This window comes from Pagrus pagrus (assembly GCF_965226575.1).
Source record: "Pagrus pagrus genome assembly, chromosome: 3".
NCBI classification, from domain to species: domain Eukaryota; kingdom Metazoa; phylum Chordata; class Actinopteri; order Spariformes; family Sparidae; genus Pagrus; species Pagrus pagrus.
This window is the reverse complement of record NC_140187.1, coordinates 33606736-33626026: the sequence shown is the minus strand read 5'-3', so window position 1 is coordinate 33626026 and position 19291 is coordinate 33606736. Positions and strand designations below refer to the sequence as shown.

The window sequence follows — 19291 nt, the reverse complement described above, 5'->3', positions numbered from 1 at the left end:
CCAGCAACCTCACACTGCTGTTCGCATTAGCGCAAGAGCAAACTGACAACTCTGCATATATTCTTGGTTTGTGGTGAAGACTGATTGCTTGGCACATTTTCACTGAAAAACAACCAATTTAATCTTTAAAAAAAAAAAAGCAGATCGGTTTAACCGGTTTTCAACCAGACTGTATGTTCCCTTTGCTGCTCGCCATTATCTGCCTGACCCGAGCACTGTTTGAATGTTTAGGAAGGAGCGGCGCTGGGACAGAGTAGGTGACACATGTGTGCCAGGGGATATTCAAAATAAAGACATGCGACAAATGAGATGGTAGTCAAAATGTTGGACTTAGAGAATATGAATATACTCATGTGTAAATATAGTGCTGTGAAACTGTGTGACTCAGACTTTCATATAAGAAACATTTTGATTGAAATCAGTGCACAAAGACACATTTGTTAAGGTTAGGCTAAGCATTAGCTTTGACAATATCTATGTAACAACTTTGGTCACAACATTGGTAAAATAAAACAACTAAAGCTAGCATTACTGCAAGGTTTGTCTACAATATATTTGGCTGAGGTTAGTTAAAAATTCAGTTAAGAGTTTTATCACTGTTAAAAAACATTTTGATTAGAGATAATGCTATGTTACTAACAACAACAAAAACTTGAAATGAGGTTTGTGATGAGATTAGCTGAGCAGAATAGTGTTTGTAGGTCATCGAGGCCAGGCTATAACATTTTAATGGCTTGATGTGAAAAAACACAAACTCAAATATACAGATACAGTCGCGGTCAAAAGTTTCCATCCCCCTGTAAAGTGGATATCATGACAGTCTTCAGTTCCAATGATTTCTACAGCGCTCATGTATCTGTGATGAATGAGTGGAATACATACTACTTTGTCACAAAAACATTCATGAAGTTTGGTTCAGTGATGAATTTATTATAGGTCTTCTGACAATGTGACCAAATCTGCTGGATCAAAAGTATACATTTATATATAATATACATTATTATAAAACGAGTCACTGGGAAAGATACAACAATGACTTTCAGAAATATTTGAATTAAAATTTGCTACAGTTCATTCCAAATGAACAAATACAACTTTTTTAATCTGAAAATAAGAAAGACAAAATGACTGCACAATTTGCTGCTTAATTAATGCATTTCACTGTAACATTCATTATTCTATATCATGTTTTAGATGTTTTTAATATTGACGTGATTAAACAGCATAATTGTAAGATGAGGCTAGAAAACACACACACACATATTTACAATGAATGCAAAGCTACTGAAGTAGCAAAGTCAACCTATAGCAATGTTTTTCTATTGCAGCTGGTGATATGAGGAATGCATTTGCTCTCAAAATTATTGGTGCATTTATGCTGCACTTCAAATGCCCTCTGTTGTTCAGCTGGGACACAATTAACAGTTACCCATGCTCTCACATACATCTTCCTCTTTCCATGGCGCAGTACATGCATTAGGCTCTCATTACAAGTCAATAAGAAAACCCTTCTGTACAGTTTCACAGTAACAGCAAAACACATACAGTACAGGCCAAAGCCCCTATATACTGAGGACACTACAGGAGTATCAAAGCTATATTACAGATGACTGAGTACTGCAAGTATAACAGGTCATGGAAACTCACTACAGACAAGTTCTTAGCTCATCAACCCATTTAAGGCCAAGCACAAAATTCACTTAGGTGACAAAACATGTCTAGTTAAAAATGGGGAAACTGCATATAATAAACAATATCACATCTCGTCCTTCATGTATATATGTTTTAAGTTTGTATAGCAGCATCAGTGGGGGAAAGTAAATTTACTCCAGTACTGTACAATATTTGTACTTTAGGTACTTATACATTACCTTGTACTTCAGTGCTGCTTTACACATCTACTTCACAAAATCTTACATATTAAAGTAATCTTTACTCCATCTGTAGACTGTGAACATATGATGAACTTATACATTATGATACATTGTAATAGATTGAACTACCCAGTAGAATATAGAGTGGCTAAAATTAGCTTCAACTCAACCAGCTAGACCATAAATAAATAAGGATGAATAATAATACAACACTCTGAAAGTAGTCTTTCTTAATGACTAGTATTCTTGATACTTTGAGTATATTTTGCTGATTATACTTCTGTACTTCTACTTGGGTTAAATTGTGAATAAATGGCCATTTCTTGTAATGGAGTAGTTCTGTAGTGAGACGTTGGAACTTTAAGTTTCTGAGAACTTGAACTTGTCACTTAAAACTGTTCATTATTTGCTTCCGGTCTGAGCGGCGCCATGTGAGGACGTACGTACGTCTCTGAGCTCTCCACTAGACCCATATTTTTACATGTTTTCTGTTTCTCCCAACCTCGCTTTGAGTAAGTGAATTTTAGGAATAGGTTACCTAGCCCCCCCAGTTTATCTTATAACCTGTATTTAAGTGGGCTGTAGCATATTTCTCCACGCAATGCCCAGACCGCACACACAGAGCAAGATGGCGATGAATGCTAACACCTGCTGCACCAAGGCAGCCTCGTCGGCTCTATCTAACAACGACTCGGGACAATAAGCCGTCCTACAAGCCATCACGGATCTGAAACAAGAACTGCTAATTAAGATAGACAAAAAAGCAAACGAGCAAGCATCGGAACTGCATAACCAGATAATGCACCTTAAGGAGGAGCTGAAAATCTCTGTGGAGCAGGCTAATGCCAGATACGAGGCGATGACGAGCAAAGTCACTGGCTTGGAGACCGCGGCTACTGATCACTCCGACACGATTACTACCCTGGTACGCGAAGTCTACCAGATTAAGAAAGAAATGCAGAAACTATAGGAGAAAATTACTTCCATACATCAGAGGTTCCAGCTTGGGTAAAGATAGAAAATAATGCAATAGAACTTCCATTGTGTCAGTACCTCTATTCGTCTCAAGCTAAAATACTTGGAAAACGCACACAAAATCCTTTCCTCAAAAACACTCTAATATTATAGCATGAAGCCCACACCTTTTTAAATGACACCCCCAAACTTTCTTGTTTCACACCTATATGGGGAAATGAAAACTTCACTCCTGGGAGGCGTGATATGGGATTCAGACAACGGATGGAGAGAGGACTAAGCAAAATAAAAGATCTTTATGATGAAGGCATTTTAATGTCATTCACACAATTAAAGAATAAATGTGACCTACCTGGGAAACATCATTTTAAGTACATGCAACTAAGAAGCTTCATATACTCCCAAATTAAAACTACCTCGGAACCCTCATTATCTACCATTGAACAACTCATGGTTAACCACCTACATGGCAGAGGTCAAATATCCATCTTTTATGGTTTGCTATTAGCAGGTTGTCTATCTGCCTGGAAAAATGATCTTCAGTCAGACATCAGTATAGAGGACTGGGAGGAGGCATGTCTTCTGGCCCAAACTCAAACTATAAACACAAGATGCAAACTCCTACAGTATAAATGGTTGCTTAGAACTTATATCACACCTGTTAAATTGCACCACTTTGATCCCAATATTCCTGACTACTGCACCAAATGTATGGAAGAAGTTGGTACCCTGCTACATTGTATGTGGAGCTGTCAAAAACTGCAGATATTCTGGAAAGAGGTTCTCGACTTAATTTCTAAACTCACAGAAAACGTTGTTCCAGTTGAAGCTAAGATATGTTTGTTGCACATATACCCTGAGAATTTCTGTAAAAAACTGTAAAAAAAACGTAAACTAATTAATTTCTGTCTGTTGCAAGCTAAACGTGTAATTGCCTTAAAATGGAAGGATATCCAGGGACCTACCTCGGGCCAATGGATTACAGAGCTGTCATCTAATTTGGCACTGGATAAACTGACTTACATGGCAAGAGGAAAATTCGAGGATTTTAACAAGATGTGGTCGTCTTTCCTAACCTTCATGAATAACCTGAATGTGCAACCTAGAACTGGACAAGATCTGTTGCCACCACCTTTATGACCTTAAAATGGCTCAATAGTGGTTCCATGGCTGGAGTATTAGTACTGTGAAGTAAAAATAGAGATGAAGAGGAGGACCGAAATATGGACCTATGTTGTATTGGATATATGTGTCTGTGCATATTGATGTTTCTGCATATTGAGGGTTTCTGTTTATTTTTTTGAGTGTTATACTGTTGTTGTTATGTGTATGAACGTATGTTAATTAAAATTGAAAATCAATAAAGAAATTGTGGGAAAAAAAAAAAAACTATAGGAGAAAAACAAAGATTTGGAATCGAGGTCTCGCAGATGCAATCTCCAGGTGACAGGTGTGAGAGAGCGCAGAGAGGACGGTAAGCGCCCGGCCGACTTCATCTCGGAGATGCTCAAAGAGGCACTCGGTCTGGATAAACCTGCTGGACCGGGCACATCAGATGCTCGACAGAGGCCAGGAGATGATCAACCACCCAGAGCTTTTGTGATAAAATGCCACTATTTCCAAGAAAAAGAGGCGATTCTACAGAAGGCAGCAGAGATCAGGCAGCTAACCACCGCGGATGGGGATAAGATCCGTATTCTACTGGACTACACCCAGGCGGTCTCCAAACACCAGGCTGCTTTCCAGGAGGTTAGATCAATGTTGCGAGGCTGTAACCGAGTACGATACGGCCTGTGGTACCCAGCTGAATTGAGGATCACCACTCCGGACGGGAAGCGAGTCAGCAACAACCTGCTTTCCAAAAACACTTGAAGCCAGACTAACTAAGGCGCCTGACTTTCGGGATGCCCCCAGAGAAATCGGACTCCTGTGTGCCGTGGCGAAGATATGGGTATGTTACTATGCAACTATTTCTTCATGCATACAAACTTGAACGCTTTTTTTTCTTGCATCCTGTTGATAAATGTTTTTAAGATAACCAGCTGCAATTTTAAGGGAGTCTGGCAATTTTGTGTTTACCCATTATTTCTCGTTATCCATCCCTGCTGTTTATATTAGGGTGACTGGGTGAGAGGTTTTATTATTCAAATATTTGGAAGTTCCCACTCTGGACTGTTCCAAGGCTCCAATTGGGCCACGTTCCAAATCTGCCCATGTTATCAATGATTTTGTCCAGATGTATGGGGTGACAGACCCTTGGAGGCTCACAAACCCTCAAACGAAAAAAATAAAAAATAATTCCCCAGTACATCAATCTTACTCAAGAAGTGATCTCTTTCTGCTGGTCAACAGACTCCTCTCGATGCACAAATCTACCGACTACGAGGGTAGTGGGGTTTCTGACCATAGCCCAGTGGTTATGTTTTCAGTTTTCCAGGCAGAGTTTTGCCTCAGCGCACTTGGCGCTTTAATCCACGATTTCTGTCAGACAAAGACTTTGCAGATTTTATATCAGAACAAATAGACTTTTTTCTTGAAGTCAACCAAAGGCCCGAGACGGACACTGGAACTCTGTGTGAGGCATTAAAAGCATACCTGAGGGGGCAGATAATATCATATGCTGCAGACATAAATAGGAAAAAATCTGAACATCTAACCTAGCTTATTAGTCTTATGAATGACATCGATCAGAAACATGCAAGTGCACCATCGGGAGACCTCTATAAGGAAAGGATTTTGCGGCAGACAGAATTTGACAAGCTTACATCTGACAGTGCAGTAGACATGCATCTATAATCCAGGCAAAATTACTATGAACATGGGGAACGAGCAGTTAAACTTCTCAGTCACCAATTGAGGCAATCTGCAGCCTCTAGCCTGATTTCTGTAATTGAAACACCCACAGATGATCTCACTAATGATCAGAAGAATATTAACGACCTCTTCAGAAGAGGAACTGTATGCTTCAGAAGCAAAGGAGAAGTTTTTACGTTCTCAGTTTCTTGCCAACCTTGAGACAACCAAAAGTAGATGCAGGACTTAGGGCAGACCTTGATAATCCTCTCTCAGTGGCAGAGATCGAGCAGGCGATAAAAAGACTGGTAAAGCCCCTGGTCCTGACAGCTTCCCGAGTGAATTTTATCACTCCCCCTGACCTTGTCTCAAGCTACAATATCAGTCCTTCTTAAAAGGATAAGGACTCACGTAAATGTGAGTCCTATCCTCCAGTAAGTTTAATTGGGTGCGATTATAAAATTATTACCAGAATAGAAGTCCTCAGATCTGATCCGCAGGGCTGCGGACTGCTGGAGCTGGGCGCAGCAGACGCGCAGCGGACCTGGTGGAAGTTAACACATAGACTAGAGTGCAACCGATCAGCTCCGCCGCCGTGGCGGAGCCGTAACGCAGCCGTACCGTATCCAGTGGAATCTGCGGGTTAGCCATCGCCCTGAGGGCCAATACAGGTGTGATGGGGATCTGCAGAGGAGATCAGCTGCATAAGCTGTCTCTGTATGCAGATGACCTATTACTTTTTATTTCAGAGCCTCATACTTCTATTCCCAGTGCTCTAGATGTTATCTCAAACTTCAACAACATCTCAGGATATAAAATTAACTTCACAAAGAGCCTAATTTTTCCAATTTATCAGGCAGCTCTCGGTTCAAATTATGATCCCTACCCTTTTAAGGTTGTTTGTGACTCTTTCACATATCTGGGGGTCTGTGTGACCTGTGAGTACAAGGACCTACTTAAATCTGACCTCACAAAAGCCCTAGAGAAAGCCAAGCAAGATCTGGCACGCTGGTCAAATTTGCCCCTGTCTTTGGCAGGGGGATGGTCCTGTGTGCGCCCTAATGGAAGAGCTCTCATGTCAACCAATGTCTCCAGTTGCCTTAGTGTACACTCCTCTTCCTCTAAGCAAACGTTATTACACAAACAACCCGATTGTAAAAGGCTCACTGAGAATATGGTCACAGTTTAGACTGCACTTTAAACACAACCAAGCTATAGCTTACATGCCTATTACATCCAATCCTTTGTTTCCTACTTCGCTCATAAACTCAGCTTTTTGTGTCTGGTCTCGGGTGGGTTTGAAATCTATAGGAAATCTTTTTCATAATGATGCTTTTTCCTCCTTTGAGCATTTAGTAAGAATGCACAACATCCCTCAGTCACACTTTTTCAGATACCTCCAAATTCGAGATTTCAGGCACCCTCCTGCCATCCGGCCATATCGAAGAATGCCTGGACATGGATCCAAATGTAAAGGGACAAATATCTAGATTATATAACATCATTCAAGACATGGGAAAACCCTCATTCGACCACTTTGTGGGAGGAGGAATTTGGGGGAGAGATTTCTGATAGGGCCTGGTTGGTTGGTTGGTTGGTTGGTTGGTTTACTTTATTAATCCCTCTGAAGGGAAATTGATTGGCTCTCTGCTATTACATCGGTACACTCATCCTCTATCTGTATACGCCACGGCCTGCTGCAGTTTAAAGTCTTTCACCGTTTACACCTCTGTAGAAGTAGACTAGCCAAACTGTACCCAGACATTGACCCGACATGTGTGAGATGCCATCGAGCCACTGCCACACATTTCCATATGTTTTGGTCATGCCCAGTACTAGGGTCATTCTGGTCTTCCATCTTTAGGACATTCTCTTACATGGGTGGAAAGGTAATCACCCCTGACCCCTTTATTGGCATTTGCGGGACTGCTCGGGAGGGCATATCAATTCCTAACTCCCAAACAGAGGCAGTGGCCTTCTCGTCTCTCCTAGCTCGACGCCTTGTCCTCCTTAAATGGAAATCCACAGCACCCCCCTCCCACACACAGTGGGCTAGTGACGTCATGTCTCACCTTAAACTGGAAAGGCTGAAATACACAACACGTGGCTCCATTCAGAAGTTTGACGAGATATGGCAACCATTTCTGAGATTTTCTCGAGAAAGAGTTTGCCTCCAGCAATCTGGGGTAAAAAGTTTAAATACAACTGTTTATTACTTATAATCCCAAACAAAGACAATTTTAAACTTTAGCTGTAAAAGTGAATGATTTGCAGGAGATAGATCCAAAGGATGGCACAGTACACAATTAAAAGTAACTACAGTAACTATTATACAGTAACACTATTTCAGAAGTCCATACAAATCCTAGATTAGAAGAGAAGAAACACCATGACGTAACATCCTTCATGTCACTGTGAGCTCACTGCTGATGATAACCCCCTCAGGAAACATTGTGACTGTGAATATTACCAATCCCTATTAAGTGATTTAAGAATGTATCTAGACTGGCTCCTGAGTGCAGACAGGCTTTGTGGGACTATTATAGGAATGATATAGGAATTATGAAACCACATAAGGTATTAAAATACCACAAAGTACACCAAGGTCACTATGTAATGCACTACTGAAGCACACACATGTCACTGTAATAATACCACAGGAGCAGACTTTTTGTGACAGTGCGTGTTGTTTTGAGGTGTGTGTTGTCCACTGGCTGACATGACATAATGGACTCTAAATGCTCTGTTTTGTTGGCAGTCTCCTCCCTCACATTCAGATGTGCTCTCATCCAGCGCTGAGAGACAGACCTGACTCACCCTGTGTGCAGCCCAGGCTGCAGCCCCGGGGCCTAACCAAACAAGCCCAACTTGACAGCCCTTTAAATGTCCTGTTCGCTCGTCCTCTGCAATGACACTTCTCCTCACACATCATACACTGATGGGCCTCTGCAGATGCAGGCGGCGCGGCCGGGCCCGGTCGTTTCCCCGGACTTTCGTACCTTTATGTGCGATTTGCGCAGAGCAGCAAAAATCCCACGAAACCGCAGCATCATCCAGAAGATGCGCAGAGAGAGGCGGGGGCCCGTGTGCACCAGGTTCCCGGAAAATACTGCAGTGAGACGGGGCCATGCCGTCCCGAGCCTCCTGCACGGTACCAGAGCAGCAGCAGCCCGTACTGCTGTCATTTTCACAGCCTCGGTTATCATCATCACCCCGGTCCAGCCCAGCCAGAACCGGGACACCACCCGATGCGTCAAGGCAATGGGAGCTCCAACTACAGAGCATCACTGTAGAAAGTAGAAAGTGTCCGCTTACCTGCTCTGCTCCGCCGCTCCTCTCCCCGCTGCTGCACCGGGCACCGTCAACTCCGCAGCGGCATCAGAGACACTATCCACCTCCTCCTCCGTGCGGTCGGTGTTACCGGAGCTCTGACTCCGTGTTTCCTGTCAATGCGGTGCAGCGCTCTCTCTCTCTCTCTCTCTCTCTCTCTGTGTGTGTGTGTGTGTGTGTGTGTGTGTGTCTCTCTCTATCTGCCCCCCCCCCCAGCTGTTCTCTCTTCGGTCACGGGTGACGCCGTGTCCACACGCTGCACACGTTGCCAGGGGTTGGCAGGCAGGTGCAGGTGCAGAGTGACGGAGGGCAAAAACGAAGATCCCTGTGTTCAAAATGTCATTATGAAGGACATTAGTCATTTTTACAGAGTTACATTCTGAAGGCTCAGAACCTAAACTTCCAATCATGTTGACCTGCGAGATTCCGTGTGAAATGTGTGGTTTTAATAGAAAAGGGAAAATCTCACATAAAAACTCATAATACAAACCCACGTCAGCGGAGATATGCCATTAAATCACACATACAGTAAGAATAAGTTAACCCTCTGTCCACTTGAAAAGGTTCTGAAATGTTAGCATTAGCTTGAATAGCAGCTGCTATCATGGTCCATTAAAACCTTTCAGGAAACACCTTCTCTGCTGATGTTTGGTGTTACATTCTTTCCAGCAGTCATATTTTTTGCCAAAATATGACTAGTGTTATGCTACCATTAGCTACATGCTTCTTGTTTGCCACTAACGGATAGCTTAAAGGGGCACTACTGTATGTAGGTTTTGTGAGGAAATTCGAACTCAAAATCTTACAAAAATAATGTGGTTTTCCATAACTGAAAACAAGCTGAAAATAAGGTCCCCAGAACACAGTTTGAAGCTAGAAGGGTGGCAGGGTCCGCCAAATATAGTGCATCTTTAATATTAGATATTAAAATCCTCCAGTAGGCTAGCCACCAATATGGGCTAGGATAGCTATTTAATTAAATTTGACATTTTACTAGCTAACATAGGAGTTACCTTTCGACAGAAAAAGCTGGGTCAGCTGCACATTAAACTGTACGGACAGGAGCTTCGGGTAGGCTAAAGTTTAAGCAACTCTGCTAGCAGTAGCTACCTTGTTATTTAGCAACGGCACATCAGTGGCTGCTTTCACGTGGTAGATCAGTGTGGCATTGTACATTTGCATAAGAACAAACAATCATCTCAGATCAATTTTTATTTATCTATTTATTTATATTTATCGAAATGTTGTTTGTTTACATTCTTTCTGTGACAGTAAACTTTTTATTGTTTTAAAAATGATTAAAAATGTTCGCTCATCTTATTTTTATAAATATATAAATAGTGCATGTCAGTTATTAAGGGAAGCTTATTAAAACATGACATCAGTCATTTATGATTAATATTTATATAAACATAGCACAAAAAGTAAGGACATTTGCGTTGGTAGATTATTTCTTTGTTGTAACAATGCTTCTTGGTAATAAATCTTATACCGTTGGAAAGCCTGTTTATTTCCTTTTAAATGGTGCCACATTTGTAAGAAACATGCATTTGTGGGATGAGCAGCAGAGCTGAGTATGTGGGCTGCACCCATGAAAAATTTGCCAAATCTTCTCTGCCAAACATCTTATTCTGCTATTGACTCGTTTGGTGTTGTTTGGTGGATTGGTTGATTGAAGTCTGAAGAAACAAGACATATTGGCAATTTAACAATTTATTAATTTAACAAACTAGCGTGTGGAAGAACCATACCAGCCTGGTCACACACTGCTGTGGCATGGCATCCCATTCTTCAACCAGCATTTGTTGCAAGTCAGCCAACGTGGTTGTGTTGGTCACTCTGGCACGAACAGCATGCCCAAGCTGATCCCACAAGTGTTCAATGGGGTTGAGGTCAGGACTACTGGCAGGCCATTCCATCCTCTCCACTCCCAAATTCTGGAGGTAGTCTCTGAGAAACCCTGCTCTATGTGTGACCAGGCTGGTGACCAGCATGAGGAGGAGGTGCCAGGCTGTTGTGGCTGTATGGTTTTTCCACACGCTACTGAGGCTCCTGTTTGTTAAATTAATAAAATGTTAAATTTTAATTAAATTATATATATATAATATTATTTTCCATATATATATATATATATATATATATATATATACATATATATATATATATAAGCCTAATTTCAAAGTATATGCATTCACTGATACAAGTTATTTTCACATAGGCTTATATGGTTTAATGGCTCCTGTATGACCAGTCACAAAAAACTTTGGATTTTTTTTAATTGCTTTAAATAGGCAACATTTAATGGCTATGGAATGTTTAGTCATTCAAATTTGATAAAAGTGAGTCTACAAAGTATTGTAATCAGCCATAGAAATTCCACAAACCACCAACACTGATTTTGTGTTAAAAAGATTTATAATTTGTTATAAAGCTGAATACAGTGTGAACAGTTGTGTTTCTGTGTCACTGAAAACTAATAATGTTGGATGCCAATTTCAAGCCTTTGGAAAAAAAATAAAAATTCTCTGGAAGCAGATGTTAATCACAGCCCATCTGACTGACTCTGCCAAGTTTAAACATATGAGAGTTCATAGTAAAAAGGCTTAGTCACTTTAACAATAAAGCCAAAACATTTTTTGTAGAATAGTGTCAATGCGATTCTCTGACTACAATGACAATACTAACAATAAAAACTAGAGTGATGTAAACCCAAGATGTCTTCACTCAGCCAGCCAATAGTGAGTCTCCTGATGTTTCGGGGTTGCATACATCACATCATTCATATGGTTTAATACATACCATTTTGTGATTAATCCTTCTGAAAGCCTACTTCTAACTTTTTAGTCCTTATTACTGTATGTATGTATGTATGTATGTATGTATGTATGTATGTATGTATGTATGCCTCCCTGACTATATCAATGCATACAAAACAAAGTTTATGTAAGACATTTACCAAAGAATATAATTTTGTTGAAAATACCACAAATGTTTTTTGGGGCAGTCATGTAAATAAAAAATCTTTCAGTTTATATTGATGTAACTGAGTTGTAATTAAGGAAGAATTACTTTAACATCAGAACATTTGAGTAATTATTTCATGTTGTGCCAGTACTGGGGCAGACTGATTGTCTTTTCATCAACTCTGTGGCAGCAGCTCAGAACAAGTCTTAAACTAAAAAAGTTCATCCAAAAAAGGAAAATTCATGGGGAAAAAAGTCATTATCGACTCACCCCAAGCTCCCCAGCTACCTCAGTTGTTTAGGAGAATGCTGCAGTACTGCTTTGCTGTGAAGCTCCAGAAATGTATTTTGGACCATAAAACTTCACCTGACTTCCCACCAATATCGGGGTAGGGAGATAATGACAAAATTTCCATTTTTGTGTGAACTTTCCCTTAAGAAGTTCCACGCATGGAAATTTGGCCAACATAAGCAAACTAAACATAAAGTACTATTACTACTACTATTACACAAGAATGATGAAACACTGATAAAACCTTCAACTTCAGAATGCTCTCCTCCTGTGCCACTTTAGTGTCAGCTGCCAACTTGCGTCCCGATCTTGTAGTGACGCCTACATCCCTGACCTTTGGATCGCTGGAGTCACAGAACATCATCACCGCCCTACACTAGATTGCAAGTAGCCATGTGAGTCCTGGTAGGAGACCATGCTGAATGAGCCAGGCCTTAAAATTTCCTGGTAGACCAGATCCCTTGATCTTCCTCAGCCACTCATCCGCCCCCTTCTCTTGTCTGGGATACATTACTGCTTTCGGAGAGTGAGGCATCACACCACTTCCCAAGGCACTTGGGCTTTCCTCAACAGAGATGGTATAGCCTCCTCCTGGACTTGGAGCTGGAACCTACTGGTCACCTTCCCATTTCTGATGACCATGGTTCTTGCCTTTCTGGGTTTGAATTTCATTCTTGCCCATGTTCCAAGAAATGACAAATGCAAATGGCTGAGTGTCATACACTAGGGCTCTGTGTAGATGTGTTGCTGACATGGTGTTGAAGTTGAGAATGTGGCATATATGGATAATTGTGACTTGGTCATTAGTTATTGTGTGTTTTATAGTGAATGTAGGAACCTAAATGCAGTGTATTTGATGTTTCAGTAATTTACATTTAATAATTTAAGTTCATTTGTAACACAGAAATTTACAGGGCTTAAGAAGCAAGTAGAAATTGTGTAGATAGTTTAGTTTAAAATGTGTAAAATATCACTTCTATTGCATTTGTAATGTTTTGGAGGTCGGTCACTATGATAATCATTTGCTAGTAACTGCATTATTTTATTCTGAAAGTTGGTGAGAATAGCTTTGTTTTCCAGGTGGTAACCCCCCAGCCAGTCAGGCAAGGGAAGAGTGGAGCCAGACATTTTTTTTTTTTTTACCTCTAACTGTGGAACAATTCTTGCTTTAGTCATTATTAACTTTAGGAACAGTTCATTTTTCTGTACCCTATTTCTTTTGTTGAAGTAAACTGCTCAACATGTATTTTTCTGATGTGGATGAAGACGAAGGAAATCGTGAGAGCGTCAAACTAAGGCTTAATTCAGTGGAAACCTAAACTTTACTCAAAAAACTTGCTCCTCACAGGTGGAACAAATCAGCCTGACTCAAATGAAGGATGGAAGAAGAAAACTCTGCACGGACAGCCAGGTGGTTTGGAAAAATAAGACAACAAAACCGTGAGTCCTATCTGACATGCTTTGTGACGGATTACTAATTGAAGAAACGACCGGGCAGTGCTGATATGTGTCTGTCATATCTGAAGTGGACATTGTTGGGCTAAATGTCGAAGTGGAATGCATTTTGTGGATGAACCTGATTCTGCAGTGCTTTGACAGTTTTGATAATTAAATGTGGAAGTTTTTGCTTATCATGGATGAAAAGAATAGGGAAAAACGGACAGCCAAAATGACAGATTAGGCTGCAGGTGAACACAAGTAGAGGCACGCAGGTGCAAGATATCCCAGCTAAGCAGCATGATAAAGCATATTGAGCAATTCATGGAAAAAATATGTGTTGACTTTTGTTCTTTCTGTGAAGAATTTTGCAACTTAAATTCTGGTTTGCAACAATTTATGACAGAAGATGAATTTTTGGATAATCAAAAGAATTGGTTTGATCCTAAAACATAAACCAATTGATGATTTCTTAAGGAAATGTGAGGAAAGAATGGAAGAAGTCATGAAACATTCTGAGAAGGCTGAATAGTGTGTTACACAAGTAATGCATGCAGACAGTAGGTCTATTATTATATTATCAAAATCTACCACCAAACGCTCAGGCAGATCTGGATCACAGTTTGGAAGCATGTTGTCCACATCTTTAAAGCAGAAGTTGGCCATAGAAAAAGAATAAACAGATTGGTTTGCAGAAAAATTATGCAAGGAGGCAGAAGAAAAACCAAGAGAAACAGTTTGAGGCAGAGCAAAAAAGAATAGAAGCTGCAATAAAGGCAAGAAAGGAAATGCATGCAATGTAGACTGCTCTTGCTGAGTCTGAGGCAAAGATCAAAGTTTTACAAAAGTACAAAAACATACAAGCGGACATTAGCATCTTTGAATATGATGAACAGGTTGGTGAAACAGAGGTGAAAACTAACCTTGACCTCCAGGTCATGGTAATTCTAAGTGCTATATCGTAGGCAACTGGACTTTGTTTCAGTTTCTTGAGGACGTTTCACCTCTCATCCAAGAGGCTTCTTGAAAGAGAAGTAAAAAAAATCCATGTATGTCAAACCATCTTTGAACAGAGGATGTGGCCTACGACATTACCCACCTACAATGCATGAACACAATGACTGACTAGGGTTTGATAGTTTATACAAGACCATCTCCCAGCAAGTCAAAGAGTCACAAGGCATCTTTACTTCCTGATCTCACTATCCGAATTTTCAAGGGGTGCTCCGTTTGAATATAGATCCTTTATCAGATCCTTAGACCTTTTTCACGGCAGCCATTTTGACATGAGATAGTAGGACAAATACAGGTGTTACCAATGATACTAATTAAGTTTTCCATTCCATTTCGGCCAAACAGAGTCAGGGTGCTGCTATTGCGCATTTTGGCTCATTAGAAAAGCTCTGCTACACTAAATGGAACAGAACCTTAATTAGTATCATTGGTAACACCTGTATTTGTCCTACTATTTCTCTCTGAAAAAGGTCTATTGAGCATGGAATTGAAGGCCGCACTGATGACAGTTGTGATCGTCTACAGTTCTTGTTGCAGTACACAAGTGAACAACCACATGAGTTGGTTAAGAGCTGTATTCACATGGAACCTTCAGCAGGTTGTGCTAAGGCAAAACAGATCCTAAAGGAGTCTTTTGGAGATGACTACAAGAAAGCAGAAGCCTACATAAAGGAGGCTTTGCGCAGACAATCAAGCCAGAAGATGGCACTGCGCTACAATCTTTGGCAGTATTCCTTACAAGCTGCTCCAACACGATGACAAATATTAGCTACATGGAGGACTTGGACAACACAGCCAATATAAAGGCACTAGCTTACAAGCTACCATACAAACTCAAAGAAACGTGGAGAACGTACACCTCCAACCTACAAGAAATGACAAGAAAAAGAGTGAGGCTCATTTTGTCAACAAGCAGGTGAAGTATATATTATAACCCACAAACATAAAGGAAACCACCACAAGCATGAAAGACTCAGTCCAGCAGAAACCAAACCCACAATTTGCAGACATTCAAACCAAAGAAAGTATTTACGACAGCCTTTGTCCCCCCTACGGCGGAAAAGAAAGTCAAGACAGAAATCAACAAACAAGCAACACAAAAAACACAGCCTATCTCAGGAGACAAAGTAGCAACCCTTGTCTTCATTGCAAAGGGAAACAACACTGCCTCACAGTCTGCAGAAAATTAAAATTCAAGCAATACAAAGAAAAGATCAACTTGAGAAGCAAAGGTTTGTGTTTTGCATGTTTGAGACATGGCCACATGAGTAGTAGCTGTAAAGACAAAGTTTAATGTGAAGAATGCTCTCAGCTGCATCCTACACTGCTACACATGACCAATAAAGACTCACAAGATGAAACTTTAAAGGAAAGTTGTGAAGAACAAGTTGTGTCAAGTGCTCTTGTTAAAACGATGGGGACCTGTGGGGTCACTGGGTCTAGTAAGGAAGATTGTGTTCTTTTAATCATACCAGTGTGTGTTAGAGGAACTTGGGGCAGGATTTGTGAAAAAATAAACATGCATTTTAAGTTTTTTAATGCTAATGGGTGATGAAGCGTTCAAAAACCAAAATGAATGAGCCCACCCACGTATCTCTCCATTGCCTTGAACAAGCTGTGTGCTGCATAATGTACTGCAATTCGGTGTCCGAATTTCCCAGACGTGACGTCAGATGACGCTGAATGCGCATCCTCGACGGCTTTCGACTTGGATACGCGAAGAAGACAAGCCAGTGGACCCAAACTAGTGTTTTCTGCTAGTGGATTCTGCTACGGCCAGCAAACGACCCACCACCACACAAAGTCCACTAAAAAGTCATACTAAGAAGAAAAAGTTTTATCAGCGGCATGTCGTGAGTCGAAACGACATTACGACCAAAGCCGGGCTGGCACCTGAATAAACATCGGATACACGTTCACTCATGGAGGCAGCTTCAACTTGAACTGGGACTGAAAACAGATGCTGACATGGCTCATTTTCTAGTAACCAGGTAAGAAAACATTACAGGTACATGTTTAGAGCTTGATTTGAAAATCATATGACATCACAAGGACTCGGAGTGACCTAACGTGCAAAGTAGCATTAGCTGCAAACATGTAACTTAGTCCACCGCTGTGCAACACTGAATAGTTACAGACTGCGCATTTTCCACGGTCCTTTAGTCTGAAACCGAATAGTTAGAAATATGTCCCTTTATATATGGGACCGAAAGCCCAACCTGTTATCCGGGAGGTGACGTTAGCAGCTGGATGTAGACACAGGCTAACGGTTTGTTTGAGACTGTGTAGTAACATTAGTCGCTTACACACAGCAATCCCGTATCAGAGACGATATTTCTGTCCCCCAGTATGCCGTCTTTGCTTTCGCCTGTGCCTTTCAGACTGCATCAACCGTAACGGTAAATTGCCGCGCTTGTGTGTCGCTACACACAGCGAGCCAGCTTCCCAGCTGCTTCATGTGTGTAGGGGATAAGGCATCAGCTGCACTGCTGTGACGAGTTCATGCGTGCTCCCGAGCCAGCTCGGCTGATGGCTGCCGTTACCCTAACGGCCGCAACGGCCGTCGTCTCTTATTCCTTGATCCTGCCCCAAGTTCCTTTATGGCACAAAAAGGAACTGATGCAAACATAGGCATTTTTGGATCCAGGTAGCATATTTACTTTTGCTACAGTGTTGATGATAAACAGGCTTAATGTAATTGGACGCAATACAAGCATCTCATTGCGAACTATGGGAAACAAGTCAGTCTTCAACAACTCTATTGTGACTGGACTGGAAATAGGTAGCCTGGACCAGTTTGTCAAGTTTGCAGAGGTGTATGCACAGAAAACCATTCGCGTAACCAAAGAAAATATTCCCTGTCAAGAGGATGTTAACAGTTGGCCTCACCTAAAAGAGGTAAAACTTCCTACAATACAAGCTGAGGTTGGATTGAAACAATGTGAAGGAGACGAACAAATTGACTGAAGGCACTGCAAATCGAATCTCAGTAGTTAAGCTAGAAGAGCTTTGGTAACTGCAGTTTAAGCAGGACTTTCCTGATGCCGGACAGAATGAAGACATTGAAATGTCCAAGGATGATCACAAGTTTATTAACATGGTGTCTCATTCCACAAAAATTGCTGATGGTCATTACAAGGTTTGCTTTCTGGTGAAGGACAAGTCCTTGTGCATGCCAAACAACAGAGCAGTTGCAGAGCATCACATTTTATGCAAAATATGTTGCATTCATGGATGACCTCAAGAAGTGCTATGTAGTGAAACTTGACAGTGATGAATGCAAGCCAGCTGAGGGGAGAACATGTTATCTGCCTCACCGAGTCAGACATCAAGTCAAACAAAAATTATGCATCGTCTTTGACTGTGGAGCAAGTTATCAGGGAATGTTGCTGAACCAAAAGCTCCTGCAGGGACCGTACCTAACAAGCTTGTTTGTGGGGGTCATCATGAGGTTTCGACAAGAGACTGTGGCGGTCATGGCTAACGTGGAGGCCATGTTCCACCGAGTCAGAGTCAGCAACGAAGACACAGACCCGCTCAGATTTCTATAGTGGTGAAGGGAACTACGAGCAGGAGCTGGTTGAACACAAGATATTAGTACACATCTTTGGCGCAACATCATCACCAATCATTGCAACCTTTGCACTTCAGAAATGAGCTACAGACCTTGAGGATGAATTTGGTCCAGAAGCGGCCAAAACTGTCAAGAAAGATTTTTATGTAGATGACTGTCTCAAGTCAACTACTGATGAAGACACAGCAATCACCCTTTGTGCTGACTCGAGGAGTATGTTGGCAAAAGGTGGATTTTGACTGACAAAATGGTCAAACAACAGCAGAAAGTTGCTCAACTCAGTTCCTGAAGAGAATAGAGCACAGGGATTTCAAGATCCGGACTTGGATGAAAGCAACTTGCGGATGGAGAGAGCTTTGGGATTCCAGTGGTGTGCTGAATAAGACCACTTCAAGTTTATGATCAACTTCAAAGAACGGCCACACACTAGGAAAGGCCTGCTCTCCCTCGTTAGTTCCATCTTTGAGCCTTATTGCTCCAGTAATACTGCCTGGCAAATGAATCCTGTAGGATATATGCCAGCAAAATTGTGGCTGATACGAAGAGCTGCCGGAAAATATCATGAAGAGCTGGGAAAAGTGGATCTCAGGTCTACAGCTTGAGTAATTTGGGGTTGACAAATGCGGCAAGACAAAGCAGTTTGGTGCACCAGTCTTTGCTCAGCTGCATCATTTCGCAGACACGAGTGAAGACGCCAATGGAACAGCAAGCCAACTACTGCTACACACTGCAATTGGTGAAACTCAATCCACCCTGATGATGGCGAACCATACCAAGAATGGAACTGACTGCAGCTATAGTTGCAATCAAGATGGACAAGCTTTTAAAGAAAAACTTGAACAGGAACTTCATGACTCAGTCTTTTGGACAAGTAGCACTTCTGTGCTAAAATACCTGAAAACGTGTAAAATCTCACTTATATTGCATTTGTAATGTTTTGGAGGTCGGTAACTATGATAATAATTTGCTAGTAACTGCACTATTTTATTTTGAAAGTCTGGTGAGAAGTTTTTTCCAGGTGGTGACCCCCGGGCAGTCA

General features: G+C 41.3%; 1 protein-coding gene across 2 annotated transcripts in view; it reads right to left on the bottom strand.

Moving 5' to 3' along the window:
- Positions 1 to 9120, bottom strand: part of nfasca (neurofascin homolog (chicken) a) — a 156428-nt gene extending 147308 nt beyond the window's left edge. For both annotated transcript variants that reach the window (XM_084349423.1, XM_084349424.1), the window contains exon 1: positions 8958 to 9120. The gene's annotated coding sequence lies outside the window, so the exon portion shown is untranslated. The remainder of the gene's footprint in view (positions 1 to 8957) is intronic.
- Between the last annotated feature and the right edge of the window lie 10171 nt (positions 9121 to 19291).